Source organism: Carcharodon carcharias, chromosome 3 (genome assembly GCF_017639515.1).
Source record: "Carcharodon carcharias isolate sCarCar2 chromosome 3, sCarCar2.pri, whole genome shotgun sequence".
NCBI lineage: Eukaryota > Metazoa > Chordata > Chondrichthyes > Lamniformes > Lamnidae > Carcharodon > Carcharodon carcharias.
This window is the reverse complement of record NC_054469.1, coordinates 61426114-61445013: the sequence shown is the minus strand read 5'-3', so window position 1 is coordinate 61445013 and position 18900 is coordinate 61426114.

The window sequence follows — 18900 nt, the reverse complement described above, 5'->3', positions numbered from 1 at the left end:
CCTTGCCCCACTATTTAGTTTAAAACACTCTCTACTTCCCTAGTTATATGATTCACAGGGACACTGGTCCCAGCACTGTTCAGGTGTACACCATCCCAATGGTACAGCCTACATTTTCTCCAGTACTGGTGCCAGTGCCCCACAAACTGGAATCCATTTCTCCCACACCAGTCTTTGAGCCATGTGTTCATCTCTCTAACTTAATGTACCCTGTACCAGTTTGCACATGGCTCAGGTAATAATCCAGAGGTTATAACTTTTGAGGTTCTGCTTTTCAATTTAGTACCTAGCTCCTCATACTCCCTATGCAGAACCTCTTCCTTTGTTTTACCTATGTCTTTGGTACCTACATGGACCATGACAACTGGATATTCCCCCTTCCACTGCAAGATCCTCTCCAGCCCTGAGCAGATGTCCCAAACTCTGGCACCAGGCAGGCAACACAGACGTCTGGACACTCGCTCTTTGCTGCAGAGAACAGTGTCAATCCCACTCACTATACTGTTCCCTACTATCACTACATTCCTTTTTGCCCTTTTTTCTCCCCCAACTTGAATGGCTTCCTGTACCACAGTGCCATGGTCAGTTTGCTTACCTACCCTGCAGCCCCCACTCTTATCCAAACAAGCTGAGAGAACCTCAAACCTATTGGACAATTGCCGAGGCTCAGACTCCTGCACTCCTGCCCTCTGGATCCTCTTTCCTGCCTCACTCACAGTCACACCCTCCTGTCCCTGACCACTGACCAAATCAAAAGACCCTGTCCTAAGTGGTGTGACTGCCTCTTGGTAACTTTCCACTCCCTGATGTGTTGCAAAGTCTGCAGATCAGCCTCCAGCTCAATGCCTCTGAGCCGAAGTTTCTCGAGCTGCAAACACTTACTGCAGACATGTTTGCACTGGATCACACTGGCATCCAGGAGTTCCCACATGCTGCAGCCTTGACACATCACCTGTCCTGCCTTCCTTAATGTATTTTAACTAATTACTTCATTATATTATTCACTTATTCATGTTGCTTTCTATATTTTATTAACTTTAGCACCTATTTGTATATTCTTTTAAACCTTAGGAATAGAATAGACCTTAAACACTTACTGGATATTCACCAAACAGCTATCTCCTCTCCCTGCAGTAGAGTAAATTCCAATTCCGACAGGGTGAAAAAGGTAGAAAAAACAAAGGAAACGAATACCTCCTTCCCTCCTTCCCTGAACTTCCCCACTCACCAAACACTCAGGTTTGCATTCACTTTCCTCAGCTGCACTCATTTGCCTTGGCTGCATTAAAGATCCTGAATTTATAGCCAACTGAAGTGGGGCTCGAGAAACCAGATTCAACCAGTTAACTAATTAGCTACTCAGCACTCACAGCGTAGCGTGTTTACCCTGCCTAAGATGCAAGAAAGAAAGAAACTTGCCTGCATTAAAGCTCAAAAATTTCCATCACTCGTTGAGAAAGAATACGTCTTTCCTGTTGCATGAAGACTACAAATACCTCTGAAGCACTGAAACAGTCATGATCAGAAGCATCAGCATGGGGGTTCTAGGCAGACACAGAAAGGTCTGGGAGCATGCATACTACAAAGAGGCAAACCGATTGCATTTGCTTCAAAATCACTATCCGTAATGCAATCTAACAGAATCACAGAATCACACAGTGCAGAAGAGGCCCTTCAGCCCATCAAGTCTCCACTGACACATGAAAAACACCTGACCTACCAACCTAATCCCATTTACCAGTACTTGGCCCATAGCCTTGAATGTTATGACATGCCAAGTGCTCATCCAGGTGCTTTTTAAAGGATGTGAGGCAACCCGCCTCCGCCACCCTCCCAGGCAGTGCATTCGAAACCGTCACCACCCTCTGTAAAAAAGCTTTTCCTCACATCCCCCTTAAAACTCCTGCCTTTCACCTTGAACTTATGTCCCTTCGTGACTGACCCTTCAACTAAGGGGAACAGCTGCTCCCTATCCACCCTGTCCATGCCCCCTCATAATCTTGTACACCTCGATCAGGTCACCCCTCAGTCTTCTCTGCTCCAACAAAAACAACCCAAGTCTATCCAACCTCTTTTCATAAATTAAATGTTTCATCCCAGGCAACATCCTGGTGAATCTCCTCTGCAACTCTTCCAGTGAAATCACTTCCTTCCTATAATGTGGCGACCAGAACTGCACACAGTACTCCAGCTGTGGCCTCACCAAGGTTCTATACCTCCCTACTTTGTAACCTATGCTTCGATTGATAAAGGCAAGTATCCCATATGCCTTTTTCACCACCCCACTAACATGCCCCTCCGCCTTCAGAGATCTATGGACACACATGCCAATATCCCTTTGTTCCTTAGAACTTCCTAGTGTCATGCCATTCACTGAATATTCCCTTGTAAAATTACTCCTTCCAAAGTGTATCACCTCACACTTTTCAGGGTTAAATTCCATCTGCCACTTACCTGCCCATTTGACCATCCCATCTATATCTTCTTGCAGCCCAAGACACTTAACCTCACTGTTAACCACCCGGCCAATCTTTATGTCATCTGCAAACTTACTAATCCTACCCCCCACATAGTCATCTATGTCGTTTATATAAATGACGAATAATAGGGGACCCAGCACAGATACCTGTGATACGCCACAAACACTGGCTTCCAGTCACTAAAGCATCCTTCGGTCATCACCCTCTACCTCCTACAACTAAGCCAATTTTGAATCCACCTCATCAAATTACCCTGTATCCCATGTGCATTTGCTTTCTTTATAAGTCTCCCATGTGGGACCTTGTCAAAGGCTTTGCTGAAATCCATATAGACTACATCAACTACACTACCCTCATCTACACACCTGGTCACCTCCTCAAAAAATTCAATCAAATTTGTTAGGCATGACCTCCCTCTGACAAATCCATGCTGACTATCCCTGATCAAACCTTGCCTCTCCGAGTGGAGATAGATTCTCTCCTTCAGAATTTTCTCCAATAGTTTCCCTACCACTGACGTGAGACTCACTGGCCTGTAGTTCCCTGGCTTATCTCTACAATCCTTCTTAAATAGCGGAACCACATTAGCTGTTTTTCAGTCCTCTGGCACCTCCCCCGTGGCCAGAGAGGAATTAAAATTTTGGGTCAGAGCCCCTGCGATCTCCTCCTTTGCCTCCCTCCGCTGTCTGGGACACAAATCATTCAGGATGATTTGTCAGGCAGGAAACATTAGCTTTCACGTTCGGAATCATGCATTTTCAAACCTATCTATTTCGCAAAAGATTTGTGAAAGAGACCAACCACAAGCCACTGGAGATGACTTAACAATAACAATTGACCAGTGCACTGTCAAGATTGCAGAGCATCTTGATAAAGGTTTGTGGTTATGACTGTGAGATTAGGTACAAGCCAAGTAACTTGATGATCACATTGGATACAGTTAGCAGATTGACTAACCCAGTGCAAACAGGAGATATATCCTTAGATCTACAAGTTGACTTCAGTGATATCAAACTTGTAGATGTTCTCCAACTTGATCTGGTACATTTTGCGCAACACAAATACCAGGAGCTGCAAGAAGAAATGACTAAAGATTCTACACTATAGAAACTGTGGAAAACCATCATCAAGGGATGGCCTGATTCAATTGGGTCAAAACCCTCAAACTCCTGGATCAAAATCCTAGAACTCCCACCCAAACAGCACTGTATGTGTACCTACACCACATAGACTGCAGCTGTTCAAGAAGGCAGCTCACCATCACCTTCTCAAGGGCAATTAGAGATGAGCAATAAATGCAGGCCTAGCCAGTAAAGTCACATCCTTTGAATGAATAAGTGGCATAGTGGTATTGTCACTGGACTAGTATTCCAGTAGACCCTGGGTAAAGCTGGAATTAAAAGACTGATGATGACCACAAAACCATTTCTGATTGTCATAAAAACTCATCTGGTTCACTAATGTCCTTCAGGGAAGGAAATCTGCTGGCCTACATGTGACTACAGACCTCCAGCAATGTGATTGACTCTTAAAGAAAATGGACAAGTAGCCAGCAATGTCCATGTCCCATGAATGAATTTTAAAAAAATCTCCCCCCTCTTCCTGAACTCTGATGTTAAACACATAGCATTTATAAATAACACTAGTAACAGGCTCAAGGTGGGCCTCCAAAATCTCATGCTTTTCTGCCCCTCAGTGAGATCTTGTCGCATTCTTTTCCCGGCACTGGTAACAGAGTTGCTACTCTTATTTGTTCACATTTCACTCTGTGGCAATCTCATAATTCTACCATTAGAGACTGGCAAAATTGCCAATTCAGTCTCAAAACCCCTTTCAACTCTATAGGAGCAGGTACTGTTTCATCACAGTTGATTTGGACTACTGGGAGTTCGACCAGCTGACATCAATAACTATCAATGAGATTGTAGAAAGCCTGAGAGCACACTTCAGTTGTCATGGCGTTCCTGACATTGTTATGAGTAACAATAGCCTTCAGTTCATCAGTGAAGAATTCAGGCGCTTCATGAATGATTAGGAAATTCAGTACTACATATCATCTCTACACAATGCCCAGTCAAATGGGAAGGCTGAAGCAGCAGTTGTAACTGGCAAAGGGATCATCAAAAAATTGAGTAGATCCAGCACAGATGCGTACAAGGCAATCCTAGAGTGGAGAAACACAGCATGAAAAGTAATCCAGTCCAGCGACTAATATCGTGCTGCACCAAACGCCTCTTCCAGCTAAAAACTGTTGAAGCCAGAATAATAAGAGGAGTGAGTGACAAAATCAAAGTGAAATGATAGAAAACCAAAGTTCACTCTGAAAAAACTGCCAACTCATTGCCAGAGATGAGAGTTGGAGAGCCTGTCAGAGTGCAAACAAACATTTAACACACTCAACAAAAGTAGGCAACTTTGTACCTGTGTAGAGCAGTTTTTTTTATTCATTCACGGGATGTGGGCTTCTGTTGCCCATTCCTAGCTGATGTTGCGAAGGTGGTGATGAGCTGATTTCCTGAACCGCTGCAGGCCATGTGCTGTACGTACACCCACAGTGCTGTTAGGGAGGGAGTTCCAGGATTTTGACCCAGCAACAGTGAAGGAACAGTGATATATTTCCAGTTCAGGGTGGTGAATGGCTTGGAGGGGAACTTCCAGATGGTGGTGTTCCCATCTATCTGCTGCCCTTGCCCTTCTAGATGGTAGTGGTCATGAGCTTGGAAGGTGCTGCCTCAGGAGCCTTGGTGAATTTCTGCAGTGCATCTTGTAGCTGGTGCACACTGCTGCTACTGTGCGGCGGTGGTGGAAGGAGTGAATGTTGGTGGATATGTGCCAATCAAGCGGGCTGCTTTGTCTTGAACGGTGTCAAGTTTCTTGAGTGTTCAGTGAGAGGCAAGTGCGGAGTATTCCATCGCAATCCTGACTTGTGCCTTGTAGATGGTGGACAAGCTTTGGGGAGTCAGGCACAATTCCTGGCCTCCAACCTGCTCTTATAGCCACAGGTCTAGTCAGTTTCTGGTCAATGCTAACGCCCAGGATGTTGATAGTGGGGAATTCAGTGATGGTAATGCCATTGAACATCAAGGGGCGATGGTTGGATTCTCTCTTGTTGGAGATTTTCATTGCCTGACACTTGTGTGGTGCGAATGTTACTTGCCACTTGTCAGCCCAAACCTGGATATTATCCAGGTCATTTGGACATGGACTGCTTCAGTATCTGAGGAGTTGCAAATGGTGCTGAACATTGTGCAATCATCAGCGAACATCCCCACTTCTGACCTTATGACGGAAGGAAGGTCATTGATGAAGCAGCTGAAGATGGTTGGGCCTAGCACACTATCCTGAGGAACTCCTGCAGTGATATCCTGGAGCTGAGATGATTGACCTCATAATGAATGACCAGATGGATCATCATGACCATAGACATGGGATATGCAACTGGAGAAGCTGCTCCTTCACAGCAGACAGCTGATGAGGAAGATTCCATTTCACCAACTGAACATGGAACTGAACGATCATGAGTCCCAGAGGTTAACTGTTTGCCAACAAATGCAAGGATCAGCAGCAACAATTAGCGCAGCAGCAACACTTGCCACAGCATTGATATTCCCCGGAAAGGCAACATCACCTCAAGAAGCAGCAGGCACCAGGTGAACATCTAACAACAACCCACATGTGTACCATTAGGAGACCAGGATACTTCAAAAATGATGGCAGGAAGTTTCCAAACCCCCCACCCTGCAGCGGGCTCCCCCACAGCAGGGCCGGCGAGCCTTTGAAATCTCCGTTCACATTGGCTGGACCGAAAAATCCTGCCGGCATGAGGGGCTGGGAAATTCTGGCTGTTGTGTGCAATGCTTGTGTAGGGGCAGATTAAAGTGGGACAGACTAGAATGAACAAACAGTTTTTTGTTCATGAGTGATGGTTTTCTTTGTAAACCACGTATCTGTAACCTGCAACTGCAAATGATATTGCGTGAAATCTTGTTTTCTCTTTTTATGAAAAGGGGGGTGGGGACGTTTGGAAAAGTGCCTTTGTTCACTGTTGCCTTTGTGCACTGTGGCTTGCCATAGTCACGTAACCTCTTATGTCATCTTTTATAAATAAGGATTTTAGGGCAGAAGCCGTTTTAACCACCATATGGAACAAACATTTACTTACCAAACACAAAGTTAATTGCCTTCAGTTCACTGAGCATACAAGTTTCTATTCTCTCTCCAACCCAAATCTCTCTCATTCAAACGTTCATGGTCAAGATTTAGATTGGGCATTGGACTTCCATGCAGAGTAATGGTGACAAAATCCATGGAACTATTTAAGGAGCCTAATTTTCAGGTCGGCGTGTGGACGCATGGCCAACCTGCTCAAGCGGAAAAGATATTTCAGTCAGCGAGCACGCGCAAAAGTTGGAAGCTCGCCTGCCGACAATTAAGAGGGCAATTAAGACCATTAATGTTGTAATTGTCCCCGATTTTTCATTGTCTGTCCAACCTCACAGTTGGCGGACAGGCGAATCAGCCAGGCAACCCTTTGCATTTTTCATGAAACCTCATCCAAGGGCGGGATGAGGTTTCCATTATTAAATAAAACAAATAAAAATCTATGGATAAAATTTTAATAATGTGTATGTTCAGGTGACTGTGATGCTTGGACATTCTTGTTCTGATTTTAAAATCTTTATTTAATACTTTTGAAGTCTTCAGCTCCCTGCGGCAGCTCTCTGCCTTATGGGAGCTTTCATTCCGCACTCGCCCTTGCTTACATCAGCACACGCCCTCCTCCCATCCCCAACCCAGAAGCACTGAGCATTTCAGCACGAGTTTCACGTTGGCTGGCTGCTAATTGACCAGAAAGCGTGAAATCGCGGTCAGGGGCCGTTCGGCTGTTGGTGGTCCGTTCCCCGGCCAGCCCCAAACCCGCCAAATCGTACCCATCTGCCAACCTGAAAATTCTGCCCAAGAAGTTGATAAGACTGCAGTGCTCATGCTGCCTTGCATGGCAGAGAGTCCTGAAAATTAATACAGTGCTGTTGAATCTCCTAAGTTAGGAAATCCTGCTGTTCCTGCTCTCCTCATCCAAAGTGTTAACAATTAAAATTTCATGCTAGACCAATGCTGCTGTAATCACCTAAAGGGTTTTTTTGACAGTATCCATAAGTTATCTCATACACTGCTCACTCCTCACCTCTGTAGGCTCCCTTAGGTGCTTTTACGTCAGTTTCAATTCTGTAAATTTAATGAGATGTGCGAAAGAAGTAACTGCAGACTAAATTTACACATTTCCCATTAACTGCTGCTTAAGAAGGAGTTAAGAAGCAAAATAAATGTTAATGTTTTGTCTGTGTGCTAAATGATGCAACTATGCTAAAAATGAATTATGCTATTTACACTTGGGAGAAATTTGAAGAGTATACCCACAATAGTACTTGTCCTGTTAATGCTAAAGCATAAAATGAATGCACAATCATTGTGTACACTAGATTTAACAGACAGAAGAAATTTGCACCCTGTGGGCGGAATTTTACGCTGGCAGGATCCTAGGGTACCGCCAAAGTCAATGTGTTTTTGAACAGCTCGCTGCCTTTTACAGCCCCACCCCCACTGCAATGGGGCTGTAAAATTCCACACAATGTGCTTCGGGACCTGTAAAATTTCTTTTCTCCAATATTGAAGAATGTTTCAGCGTTCATTGTTAATCATTTTCTGGTACTAGTATCATCATATTTTAGTTAACCATCATAATTCATTGTCACAAAAGCAAAATACTGCAAATGCTGGAAATCAGAACTAAAAACAGAAAATGCTGGATATACTCAGCAGATCAGGTAGCATCTGTGGAGAGAGATACAGAATTAATGTTTCAGGTCAATGGCCTTTCATCAGAACTGTCAATTTTGTCTATTGTCTTGGCTCAGAGGTAATATGAGGATTCAAGCCCTAATCCTCACGGTTGAACAAACCTAGGTTTTCACTTCAATGAAGTACTGAGATGAAACGTTAAGTTAAGGCCCCATCTTCCTTAGATTCCATAGCACTATTTAAAGAAGAGCCGGGGAGTTCTCCCAATGTTATAACCAGCATTTCTCCATCAATTAATGCCACCAAAAATAGATTATCTAGTCATTTATTTGATTACTGTTTGTGAAAATTGGCTGCCATGTTTCCCAAAATTGAAACAGTGACAACATTACAAAACAATTCTTCATTATTTGTGAGAGATGTTGGGATGTCACAGGGTCATGAAAGGTCATATATCATTAAAATTTTTGTCTTTATGAATTCTGACATTACTTGCTTGGTGAGAGGTAGAACATCGAGAGAAAATATTGCATGGAAAAGGAGCTATTTTCTGAATTCTGAATTTAAAAAATGCCATCAACAATACATAGTGCAGGAGTGCTTGAGGCAGAAGGAGATTCCACCTAAAACACAGCCAATGATTGTGTGGCACAACTAACATCCTGGAACTTCCTCCCAAACAGCGCTTTGGGTATATCTACAGCACATGGACTGCAGCAGTTCAAGAAGGCAGCTCACCACCAGCTGCTTCTCCAGAAGAAATATAAATAGTTGCTTGGTAGTACAGAATTTGAGTGTTGTTGAAAAAAGAGACGTGCTGTTGAAGCTTTTGTCTTGCACTCGTCAGGACAGCTTCGCAAGAATACAAAATCTCAAAGGGCACAATAATTTATACTGCATGAAGAGAAGTTGCTGATTGGCTGCCAGGTGGATTCATATTGATAGAGGATTGCCTTGGAGCGTGCACCAGGGAACAGTCAACTGTGAAGATTTTGATTAAATTCAAACCAGGCATTGGACTCTGATTGGTCAAGGCATTGCCATGGAGAATGAACTAGGAAATGGCTGTCCCCCAATGTTTTGTTCAGTTGAAAAAGGCACAACGCTTCGACGTGTTCTTTTTGTTTGCAAAGGACAGGGCCCTGTGTGTGAACATATGTAGCTTCTAGCATGCGTAGATGAGCCACACTGCAAACCTAAATGGGTTGTTAGTATAATTCTTAACACAGTTGTGATTGTTCAGTAAGTGTTGTCCAATCATGGAATCACATCTAATGTTGGACACTATGTTTTGAGATTCACAAGCACGGGCTGTTACTGGAAAATACCAATTTTCCTGCTACTGTATAGTTGCAGCGTGAAACTTCTAGCTTCACCGGTTGATAACTTTTGACTCACCTTCTCCTTCGTGAGATTTTTTTTTATTCATTCATGGGATGTGGGCATCACTGGCTATGCCATCATTTATTGCTCATCCCTAATTGCCCTTGGGAAGCTGGTGGTGAGCTGCCTTCTTGGATCGCTGCAGTCCATGTGGTGTAGATACACCCAAAGCACTGTTTGGGAGGGAGTTCCAGGATTTTGACCCGGTGACAGTGAAGGAACAGCGATATATTTCCAAGTCAGGATGGTGAGTGGCTTGAAGGGGAATGGTGGTGTCCCCATGTGTCTGCTGCCCTTGTCCTTCTAGGTGGTAGTGATCATGGGTTTGGAATATGTTGTCTAAGGATCCTTGGTAAGTTTCTACAGTGCATTTTGTAGATGGTATACACCGCTGCCACTGTCCGTCGGTGGTGGAGGGAGTGAATGTTTGTGGATGTGGTGCCAATCAAGTGGGCTACTTTGTCCTGGATGGTGTCAAGCTTTGAGTGTTATTGCAGCTGCACTCACCCGGGCAAGTGGAGAGTATTCCATCACACTCCTGACTTGTGTCTTGTAGATGGTGGACAGGCTTTGGGGAGTCAGGAAGTGAGTTAGTCACCGCCACAGGATTCTCAGCCTCTGACCTGCACTTTAGCCACAGTATTTATATGGCTTGTCCAGTTCAGTCAATGGTAACCCCCAAGATTTTGACAGTGGGGGTTCAGCAATGATATTGCCATTGAATGTCAAAGGGCGATGGTTAGATTCTCTCTTTTTGGAGATGGTCATTGCCTGGCACTTGTGTGGTGCAAATGTTACCTACCATTTGTCAGCCCAAGCCTGGATATTGTCCAGGCCTTGCTGCATTTAGACATGGACTGCTTCAGTACCTGAGGAGCCCTGAATGGTGCTGAACATTGTGCAATCATCAGCAAACATCCCTACCTCTGTCCTTATGATGGAAGGGAGTTCATTGATGAAGCAGCTGAAGATGGTTGGGCATAGGACACTACCTTAAGAAATTCCTGCACTGATGTCCTGGAATGGAGATGATTGACCTTCAATAGCCACAACCATCTTCCTTTGTGCTAGGTATGACTTCTAACCATCAGAGAGTTTTCCCCCTAATTTCCATTGACCCCAGTTTTACCAGGGCTCCTTGATGCCACACTTGGTCAAATGCTGCCTTAATGTCAAGGCACTTTCACCTCACCTCTGGTGTTCGAGTCTTCTGACCATATTTGAACTGAGGGTATAATGAGGTCAGGAGCTGAGTGTCCCTGGCAGAACCCAAACTGAGCATCAGTGAGCAGGTTACTGCTAAGTAAGTAGGTGTTTTTCTCCAGTTTTTTTCTCCATTTAAAATAGATTAAGCTAAAGAAAGGTAAGAGCTCTAGTTTTTATTTAAAGTACATAAATAATTAACTTTTTTTACTGTATTCATTTTAAAGTAAGGGTTTTCTTTTAACTAGAGGCACGGCAGGGCAGCTCAGCCCCGTGTTATGTACCACCTGCAACAAGTGGCAAGTCCTAGATGCTCCTTGCCCTCTGACTGACCACGTGTGCAGGAAGTGCCACCAGCTGCAGCTACTTGAACTCCGAGTTTCGGAGCTTGAGCGGCAGCTGGAGGCGCTGAGGTGCATCCGCAAGGCTGAGAGTTTTGTGGATAGCACGTTTTTAGACGTGGTCACCCCACAGCATAGGGAAGTGCAGACAGAGAGGGAATGGGTGACCATCAGTCAGAAAAACGGTGTCAGGCAGGTAGTCAGGAAATCACCACAGTGCATCTCGCTCGAGTACCGTTTTTCTGTGTTGGAAAACGGTGAGAGTGATGATTCCTCTGGGGAACGCAGTTATGCTCACGGCACTGTGAGTGGCTCAGCTGCACAGGGGAGGGAGGGAAAAGAGGGGAAGAGCAATAGTGGTAGGAGACTCGATGTAAGGGGAACAGACAGGCATTTATGCAGCTGTAGACATGACTCCAGGATGGTATGTTGCCTCCCTGGTGCCAGGGTCAAGGATGTCACTGAACAGCTGCAGGACGTTCTAAAGGGGGAGGGCAAACAGACAGAGGTCGTGGTACATATTGGTACCAAAGACACAGGTAGAGAGAGGGATGAGGTCCTGCAAGCAGAACTTAGCGAGCTAGGAAGCAGATTAAAAAACAGGACCTCAAAGGTAGTAATCTCTAGATTACTTCCGTTGTCATGCACTAGTGAGTATAGAAATAGGAGGTTAGTCCAGATAGTAGCTGGAGATAGTGCTGCAGGGAGGGCTTTAGATTTCTGGGACATTGGGACCATTTCTGGGGGTGGTGGGACCTGTACAAGGTGGACGGGTTGCACCAGAATCAGAATGGGACCAACATCCTTGCAGGGAAGTTTGCTAGTGCAGATGGGGAAGGTTTAAACTAATTTGGCAGGGGGATGGGATCCTGAGAGGAGGTTCAGCAGGGGGAGATGCACAGCCAAAATTAGAAGAGAGAGCGAATGAGTCTGGGAGGCATAGAAATTATAGGTCAGTTAAGGCACATGGGAGTTTGGCAAGGTTGGATGCTATTTATTTTAATGCAAGGAGTCTGACAAATAAGGCAGATGAGTTGAGGGCACAAATTGACACATGGAAGTACGATGTCATTGCTGTCACAGAGACATAGTTGAGAGGGGCAGGATTGACAGCTCAATATTCCAGGATATAGGGTCTTCAGGCGAGACAGGGAAGGAGATAAAAGAGGAGAGGTAACGCAATATTGATCAAGGAATCAATTACAGCAGTAAGAAGGAATGACATCTTAGAAGGCTCCTCAAATTAAGCCATATGGGTAGAACTTAAAAGCAAAAAAGGAGCAATCACATTGCTGGGAGTGTACTATAGGGCCCCAAGCAGTCAGAGAGAAAATAGAAGAGCAGATATGTAGTCAAATTTCAGAGAAGTGTAAAAATAATAGGGTAGTAATAGTGGGGGATTTCAACTTCCCCAACATTAACTGGGTTGGTCATATTGTGATAGGTTTAGATGGAGTAGAATTCTTAAAATGCATCCAGGAGAGCTTTATAAGCCAGTACATAGAAGGTCCTACAAGAGAGGGGCGGTCCTGGACTTAATTTTAGAGAATGAAGCCAAGCAAGTGGTAGAGGTATCAGTGGGGGGGCATTTTGCAGATAGTGATCATGACTCCTTTAGATTCAAGGTTGTTATGGAAAAAGATAAGGATGGGCTGGGCCAGAAGGGGGAAGGGCGATTTTAATACGATTCGGCCACAGTGGACTGGGAGCAGCTACTTTTAGGTAAATCTGCATCAGAGCAGTGGGACTCATTCAAGAAGGAAATAGGGAGAGTACAGGGCCAACATATTCCAGTAAGAACAAAGGGTGGGATCAACAAATCCAGGGAAATCTGGATGTTGAGGGATATACGGGATTGGATAAAGAGAAAAAGCGAGGTTTATGGCAGATACCGAGGGCTCAAAACAGCGGAAGCCCTAGAGGAGTATAGAATGTGTAGGGAGTGGGAACTTAGAAAGGAAATTAGGAGAGCAAAAAGGGGGCATGAAAAAACATTAGCAAGTAAAATAAAGGAAAATCCAAAGTTATTTTATAAGTACATTAAGAGTAAGAGGATAACTAGGGAAAGAGTGGGGCCCATTAAGGACCATAGTGGTAATTTGTGTGTGGAGCCGGAAGACGTAGGTAGGGTTCTAAATGAATACCTTGTGTCAGTGTTCACAACTGAGAGAGATGATGTGGGTATGGAAATCAGGCAGAAGGACTGTGATGTAATTAAAGAAATTAGCATAGAAAGGGAGGAGGTTCTAAGTGGTCTGGCAGGCTTAAAAGTAGATAAGTCTCCAGGCCTGGATGAAATGTATCCCAGGCTGTTGAATGAGGCAAGGGAGGAGATAGCAGGGGTGTTGGCAATGATTTTCAATACATCACTGGCACAGGAGAGGTGCCAGAGAACTGGAGGACAGCCAATGTGGTATTGTTATTCAAGAAGGGAGGAAGAGATAAACCAGGGAACTACAGACCAGTCAGTCTAACCTCAGTGGTGGGAAACTATTGGAAGCAATTCTGAGGGACAGAGTTAATCTACACTTGGAGAGGCAGGAATTAATCAAGGACAGTCAACATGGTTTTGTCCAGAGGAGGTTATATCTGACCAATTTGATTGAATTTACTGAAGAGGTGACCAGGTGTGTAGATGAGGGCAATGCTTTTAACATAGTCTACTTGGTCTTCAGCAAGGCTTTTGATAAGGTCCCACATGGGAGACTGATAACGAATGTAAGAGCCCATGGGATCCAAGACAATTTGGCAAATTGGATCCAGAGTTGGCTGAGTGGCAGGAAGCAGAGGGTGATGGCCGAGGATTATTTTTGTGACTGGATGCCTGTGTCCAGTGGGGTTCCACAGGGATCGGTGTTGGGTCTCTTGCTATTTGTGGTATATATAAACGATTTAGACTTGAATGTAGGAGGGTTGATCAGTAAGTTCACGAATGACACGAAAATTGGTGGAGTGGTAAATAGTGAGGAGGATAGCCTTAAATTACAGGAGGATATAGATGGGCTGGTCAGATGGGCTGATCAGTGGCAAATGGAATTTAATCCAGATAAGTGTGAGGTGATGCACTCGGGCAGGACAAAAAGGCCAGGAATACACAATGAATGGTAGGACTCTGGGATCTACCAAGGATCAGAGGGACCTTGGTGTGCATGTCCACCAGTCCCTTATGGTAGCAGGACAGGTAGATAAAGTGGTTAAGGCGGCATATGGGATACTTGCCTTTATTAGCCGAGGCATAGAATTTAAGAGCAGGGAGGTAATGGTGCAACTTATAAAATGCTGGTTAAGCCACAGCTCGAGTATTGCACGCAGTTCTGGAATCCGCATTGTAGGAAGGATGTAATTGCACTAGAGAGAGCGCAGAAGAGATTTACCAGGATGTTGCCTGGGCTGGAGAGTCTTAGTCGAGGAGAGATTGGATAGACTGGGTTATTTTCCTAGGAGCAGAGGAGATTGAGGGGGACACATGATTGAAGTGTATAAAATAATGAGGGGCATAGATAGGGTAGACGGGAAGGAACTTGTCCCCTTGGTGGAGGGATCAATAACCAGAGGGCATAGATTTAAGGTAAGGGGCAGGAGGTTTAGAAGGGGTGTGAGGAAAAATGTTTTCACCCAGAGAGTGGTGGGAATCTGGAACTTACTGCCTGAAAAGGGTTTAAAGGCAGAAACCCTCAAAACATTTAAGAAATATTTGGATGTGCACTTATGATGCCATGGCATACAAGGTTATGGGCCAGGTGCTGGAAAATGGGATTAGAATATTTAGGTATTTGTTTGACCGGCGCAGACTCGATGGGCCAAAGGGCCTTTTTCTGTGCTGTAGACCTCTATGACTCATTGGACTGTATGACTCTAAGTGCCCCTTGATAGCACTGTTGATGACCCCTTCCATCACTTTACTGATAATGGAGAGTAGATTGATGGGGCAATAATTGGCCAGGTTGGATTTGTCCTGCTTTTTGTGGACAGGACATATCAAGGCAGTTTTCCACATTGCCAGGCAGATGCCAATGTTGTAGCTATACTGGAACAGCTTAGCTAGGGGTGCACAAGTCCTGGAGCACAAGAGCACACTACCACAATGCCACCACCTTCCCATTTCTGTGCAACATCCTTGAATCTAACCATGCAGATTCGATTTGGACTGCCAAGGTCATGGCTCTTTCCAAAGTTAAATAATCATCCTCCACGGGGGTACATTCCCTAATTTTTGGAATTGAAGTCTTTTCAATTAATTGGTCATGCATTAGTTTGTCGGTTAGCATGTCAAATTAACACGTAGAAACCAATTGCCGCAACATTTCCATATTTTGTTTTATGGACTCACCATTTTGCTGGAATCTCTGTCAGAATGTAAATCATCTGACCATCACACATTTCTTTGGCCCAAATTATTTTCCAGAGCACTCACCACCATACCAAATATATACATGCCCTTTTCTGTGAGCTTCTCAAATACTTGCTGGTCTTTTGCTCCAAGACATTATAGGAGCATTGCCTTCTTGTAGGTTTATGCTACATCCAGACTGTCCATCTCCATAGTGAGCAAGTAGGTCTTGAATCCCAAAATTCATCGATCCCATGGCATGCATGGATCTCCTGGTGAAGAAAGGAACGGTGCTGCAGCTGGCAAATTTAAACTTTCCTCCATTACCCTTGCCACACTTTGTTGTATCTTTTATATCTTGGGGCTATGCAGAGTTGACTTAGCAATTTCTATGCGTGTAACAGGTTTCATTCACAACTTTTAAATGTCAGCTCCATACTTGCAGCTCTATCTTCCAGCAACCAGGCAGCAGGCAGGCTCAGCAGAAGCGGGCGGGGGTGCTCGTGGAGCCGATTGGCTCCGCACCACCATTTTACATGGGCATGCCAATTAAGGCACAACCAGCGCAAGACGTGAGTCGTGGCGCTCAGTGCTACCTGTGCGGGCGGGGGGGAGGAAAGAGAGTCTGGGCCAGCCCTCTCTTGTGCACGCACATGAAAGAGCAATTCAATCTCCCTGAGGCACGGAACTGCCTCAGGAAGATTGAATCGCTATCGTAATAAATGAATAAATGGTTTAAAAATTTATTTAAACATGTCCCCTCATGTGACTGTGTCACATGAGATGGGACATGTTTTTATATTTAGGAACATTTTTTTATTTAATTAATTAATTAAAGCTTTAAGAAACCCCATTCCGCTCGTGGATCAGGTTTCCTAAAAAATACAAAGGCTGTTTGGCTTTTTTGCCTGCCCACCAACCTTAAGGTTGGATGGACAGTGTTAACAATTACCTTAGTCACTTCTTTAATGGCCCTAATAGGCCGTTTACATATCAGAGGGTGCGCAGCCAACTCCAGCGCACACCCGCTGAACGAAATAGCGTGAGATAGTGCAATGACATCGGGACGCACGCCTGACATCATCGTGCATCATTTTATGCATCAGCATGTCATGCCCGCCCCTGTGTGCCAACTGAAAAATCCTGCCCCTAGAGTTTGTTTACTTTTCCACATCCAGGCTTAACTAATCAAGTACAGTAAGGATTAATATTAAACAGAGTCACATAATCAAACACAGAACAATGGAACACCACAAGGTGTACCTTGCAAATGATTCAAAGGTCAGCAAAACACAGCTTTCTCTGGATGGCACTGATCAAGAGGTATGGGAGCAGGAGGCTGTTGAAAGAGGCAGCTGGTGTATGGCAGCCAGGAAACCTACAAGTTCAAAAGAAGCAAGAAGCAAGGCTGCTGAAGAAAGGTTTGGACAAAGAAAGGAAGGAGTCTGCTTATGCCAGAGCTCCTCCAAACCAGGACTTCCTGTGCCCCAACTGCTGAAGAGCTTGCAGATCAAGAACTGGCCTCTTCAGTCACCGATGATCATGCTAACTTACACAGAGCCAAGCCTTTCCATGATCTTCGCCTGTGAAGAATCTGCCATCATCACCTCATGGGCATTCCCAGGGTAGATATCCAACTGGGGGAACAGCATCTCATCTTCCAACCAGGCACTTTACAGCCTTCCAAACTGAATATTGAGTTCAACAATTTTAGATCATGAACTCTCTCCTCCATCCCCAGCCCCTTTCCGATCCCCCCTTTTTCCAATAATTTATATCAATTTTTCTTTTCCCACCTATTTCCATTATTTTTAAATGTACTTCCATCCATTGTTTTATCTCTACCTTTTAGCTTATTTCGATCCCTTCCCCCCACCCACCCCCACTAGGGCTATCTGTATCTTGCTCGTCCTGCTTTCTACCCTTAATGTCACCTATTAGCACATTCCTTAGATAATATCACCACCTTCAATACCTCTTTGTCCTTTTGTCTATAACATCTTTTGGCTATCTCCACCTATCACTGGCCCTCTATCCAGCTCCACTTGTCCCACCCTGCAACCTCCCCACCCCACAAACACGCACCCCCCCCAACTTAGTTCTGTTGAAGAGTCATACGGACTCAAAACGTTAACTGTGTTCCTCTCCGCAGATGCTGTCAGACCTGCTGAGTTCTTCCAGGTATTTTTATTTTTGTTTTAGATATCCAACAAACCTGGGTTGCACCTCAAATTACTCGGGCCCCACTACATTTTAACCCTCAGCAGCTCTTAGAATTTCCAGTCCCTAAATTGCAATAGTTTAAAAAAAATTTCAACTGTGTGAGCTAAAAATCAACTAAAATTGAAAGAGTGTGCATAATCAAAAGCAACTTTTCAAACAAATGCACTAATCTGTCTGAAATGGCCCCTTTTTGTACTTATTTCCCTGTTGAACATCCTGGAAAACAATTTTTCCCAACCTCTTGTAGTCCTGCAATGTTTCAGATTAGCATGTTTTCAGACTCTTAAGTTAGAGCTAATTAGTATTTGCAACTATCCATCCGACATATGCATTTAACTAAAACAATCAGTAATCACCTTTTGAGGGGCAATGGCAGAGTTGAGTTTCCTAAAATTCTCTATGCTTGCATATTTTGAATATATTCACATGATTATGTTGCACAATGGAAATATTACACAAAGTTGCAGCAGTGCTGCACAAGTATGCATTTTGGTTTAATTAGAATGCATTACTCTAAAGGGAGTCCAGAAATATTATAGTAACCCTTTTAAAGATATCCCCATACTGGTATCATAAATGTTCATATCATGGTCAATTAATTTTGATTTATTATTCCCATAAGAAAACTGTTTTTCTCCAGCTATTTAATACAATGCACAGGTAGATGGTTCAGGAAAGGGACCATTTGACACCCATTTCTACCACCGATTTACAGCATCAGTAATTGAGATAAGGCCTCTCACTCCCTCCAATGAATACATGCAAGTCTAGTGTCACTGTTACTGTCAGTGAGCTCTGGAATGCATGGGATTAAGGTCCAGCATACTGGTGTTCCTGAGAAGGATCCTACATCTATCCAAAACATATTCACATCCATATAAATACAATTTCCAAAACTGAAGATAATAAGGAAGGCATTTCCCTACATTTTCTGATGGGGACATGATCGATTTCCATGCTGGGAATATGTCCTTTCACTAATGAGAGCCGAGTGGTACAATCATCTATATGTCCCCGGCGACTTTAAGGTGTTTCAAGATTCGCAGCTCCAGGCACTGCAACCTGAGCCTTAGATTCTTGTAACAAAATGTCTCTGACCCCTTTTTAAGAGAAAGGGATTGCAACACATTTAAGTGCAGGT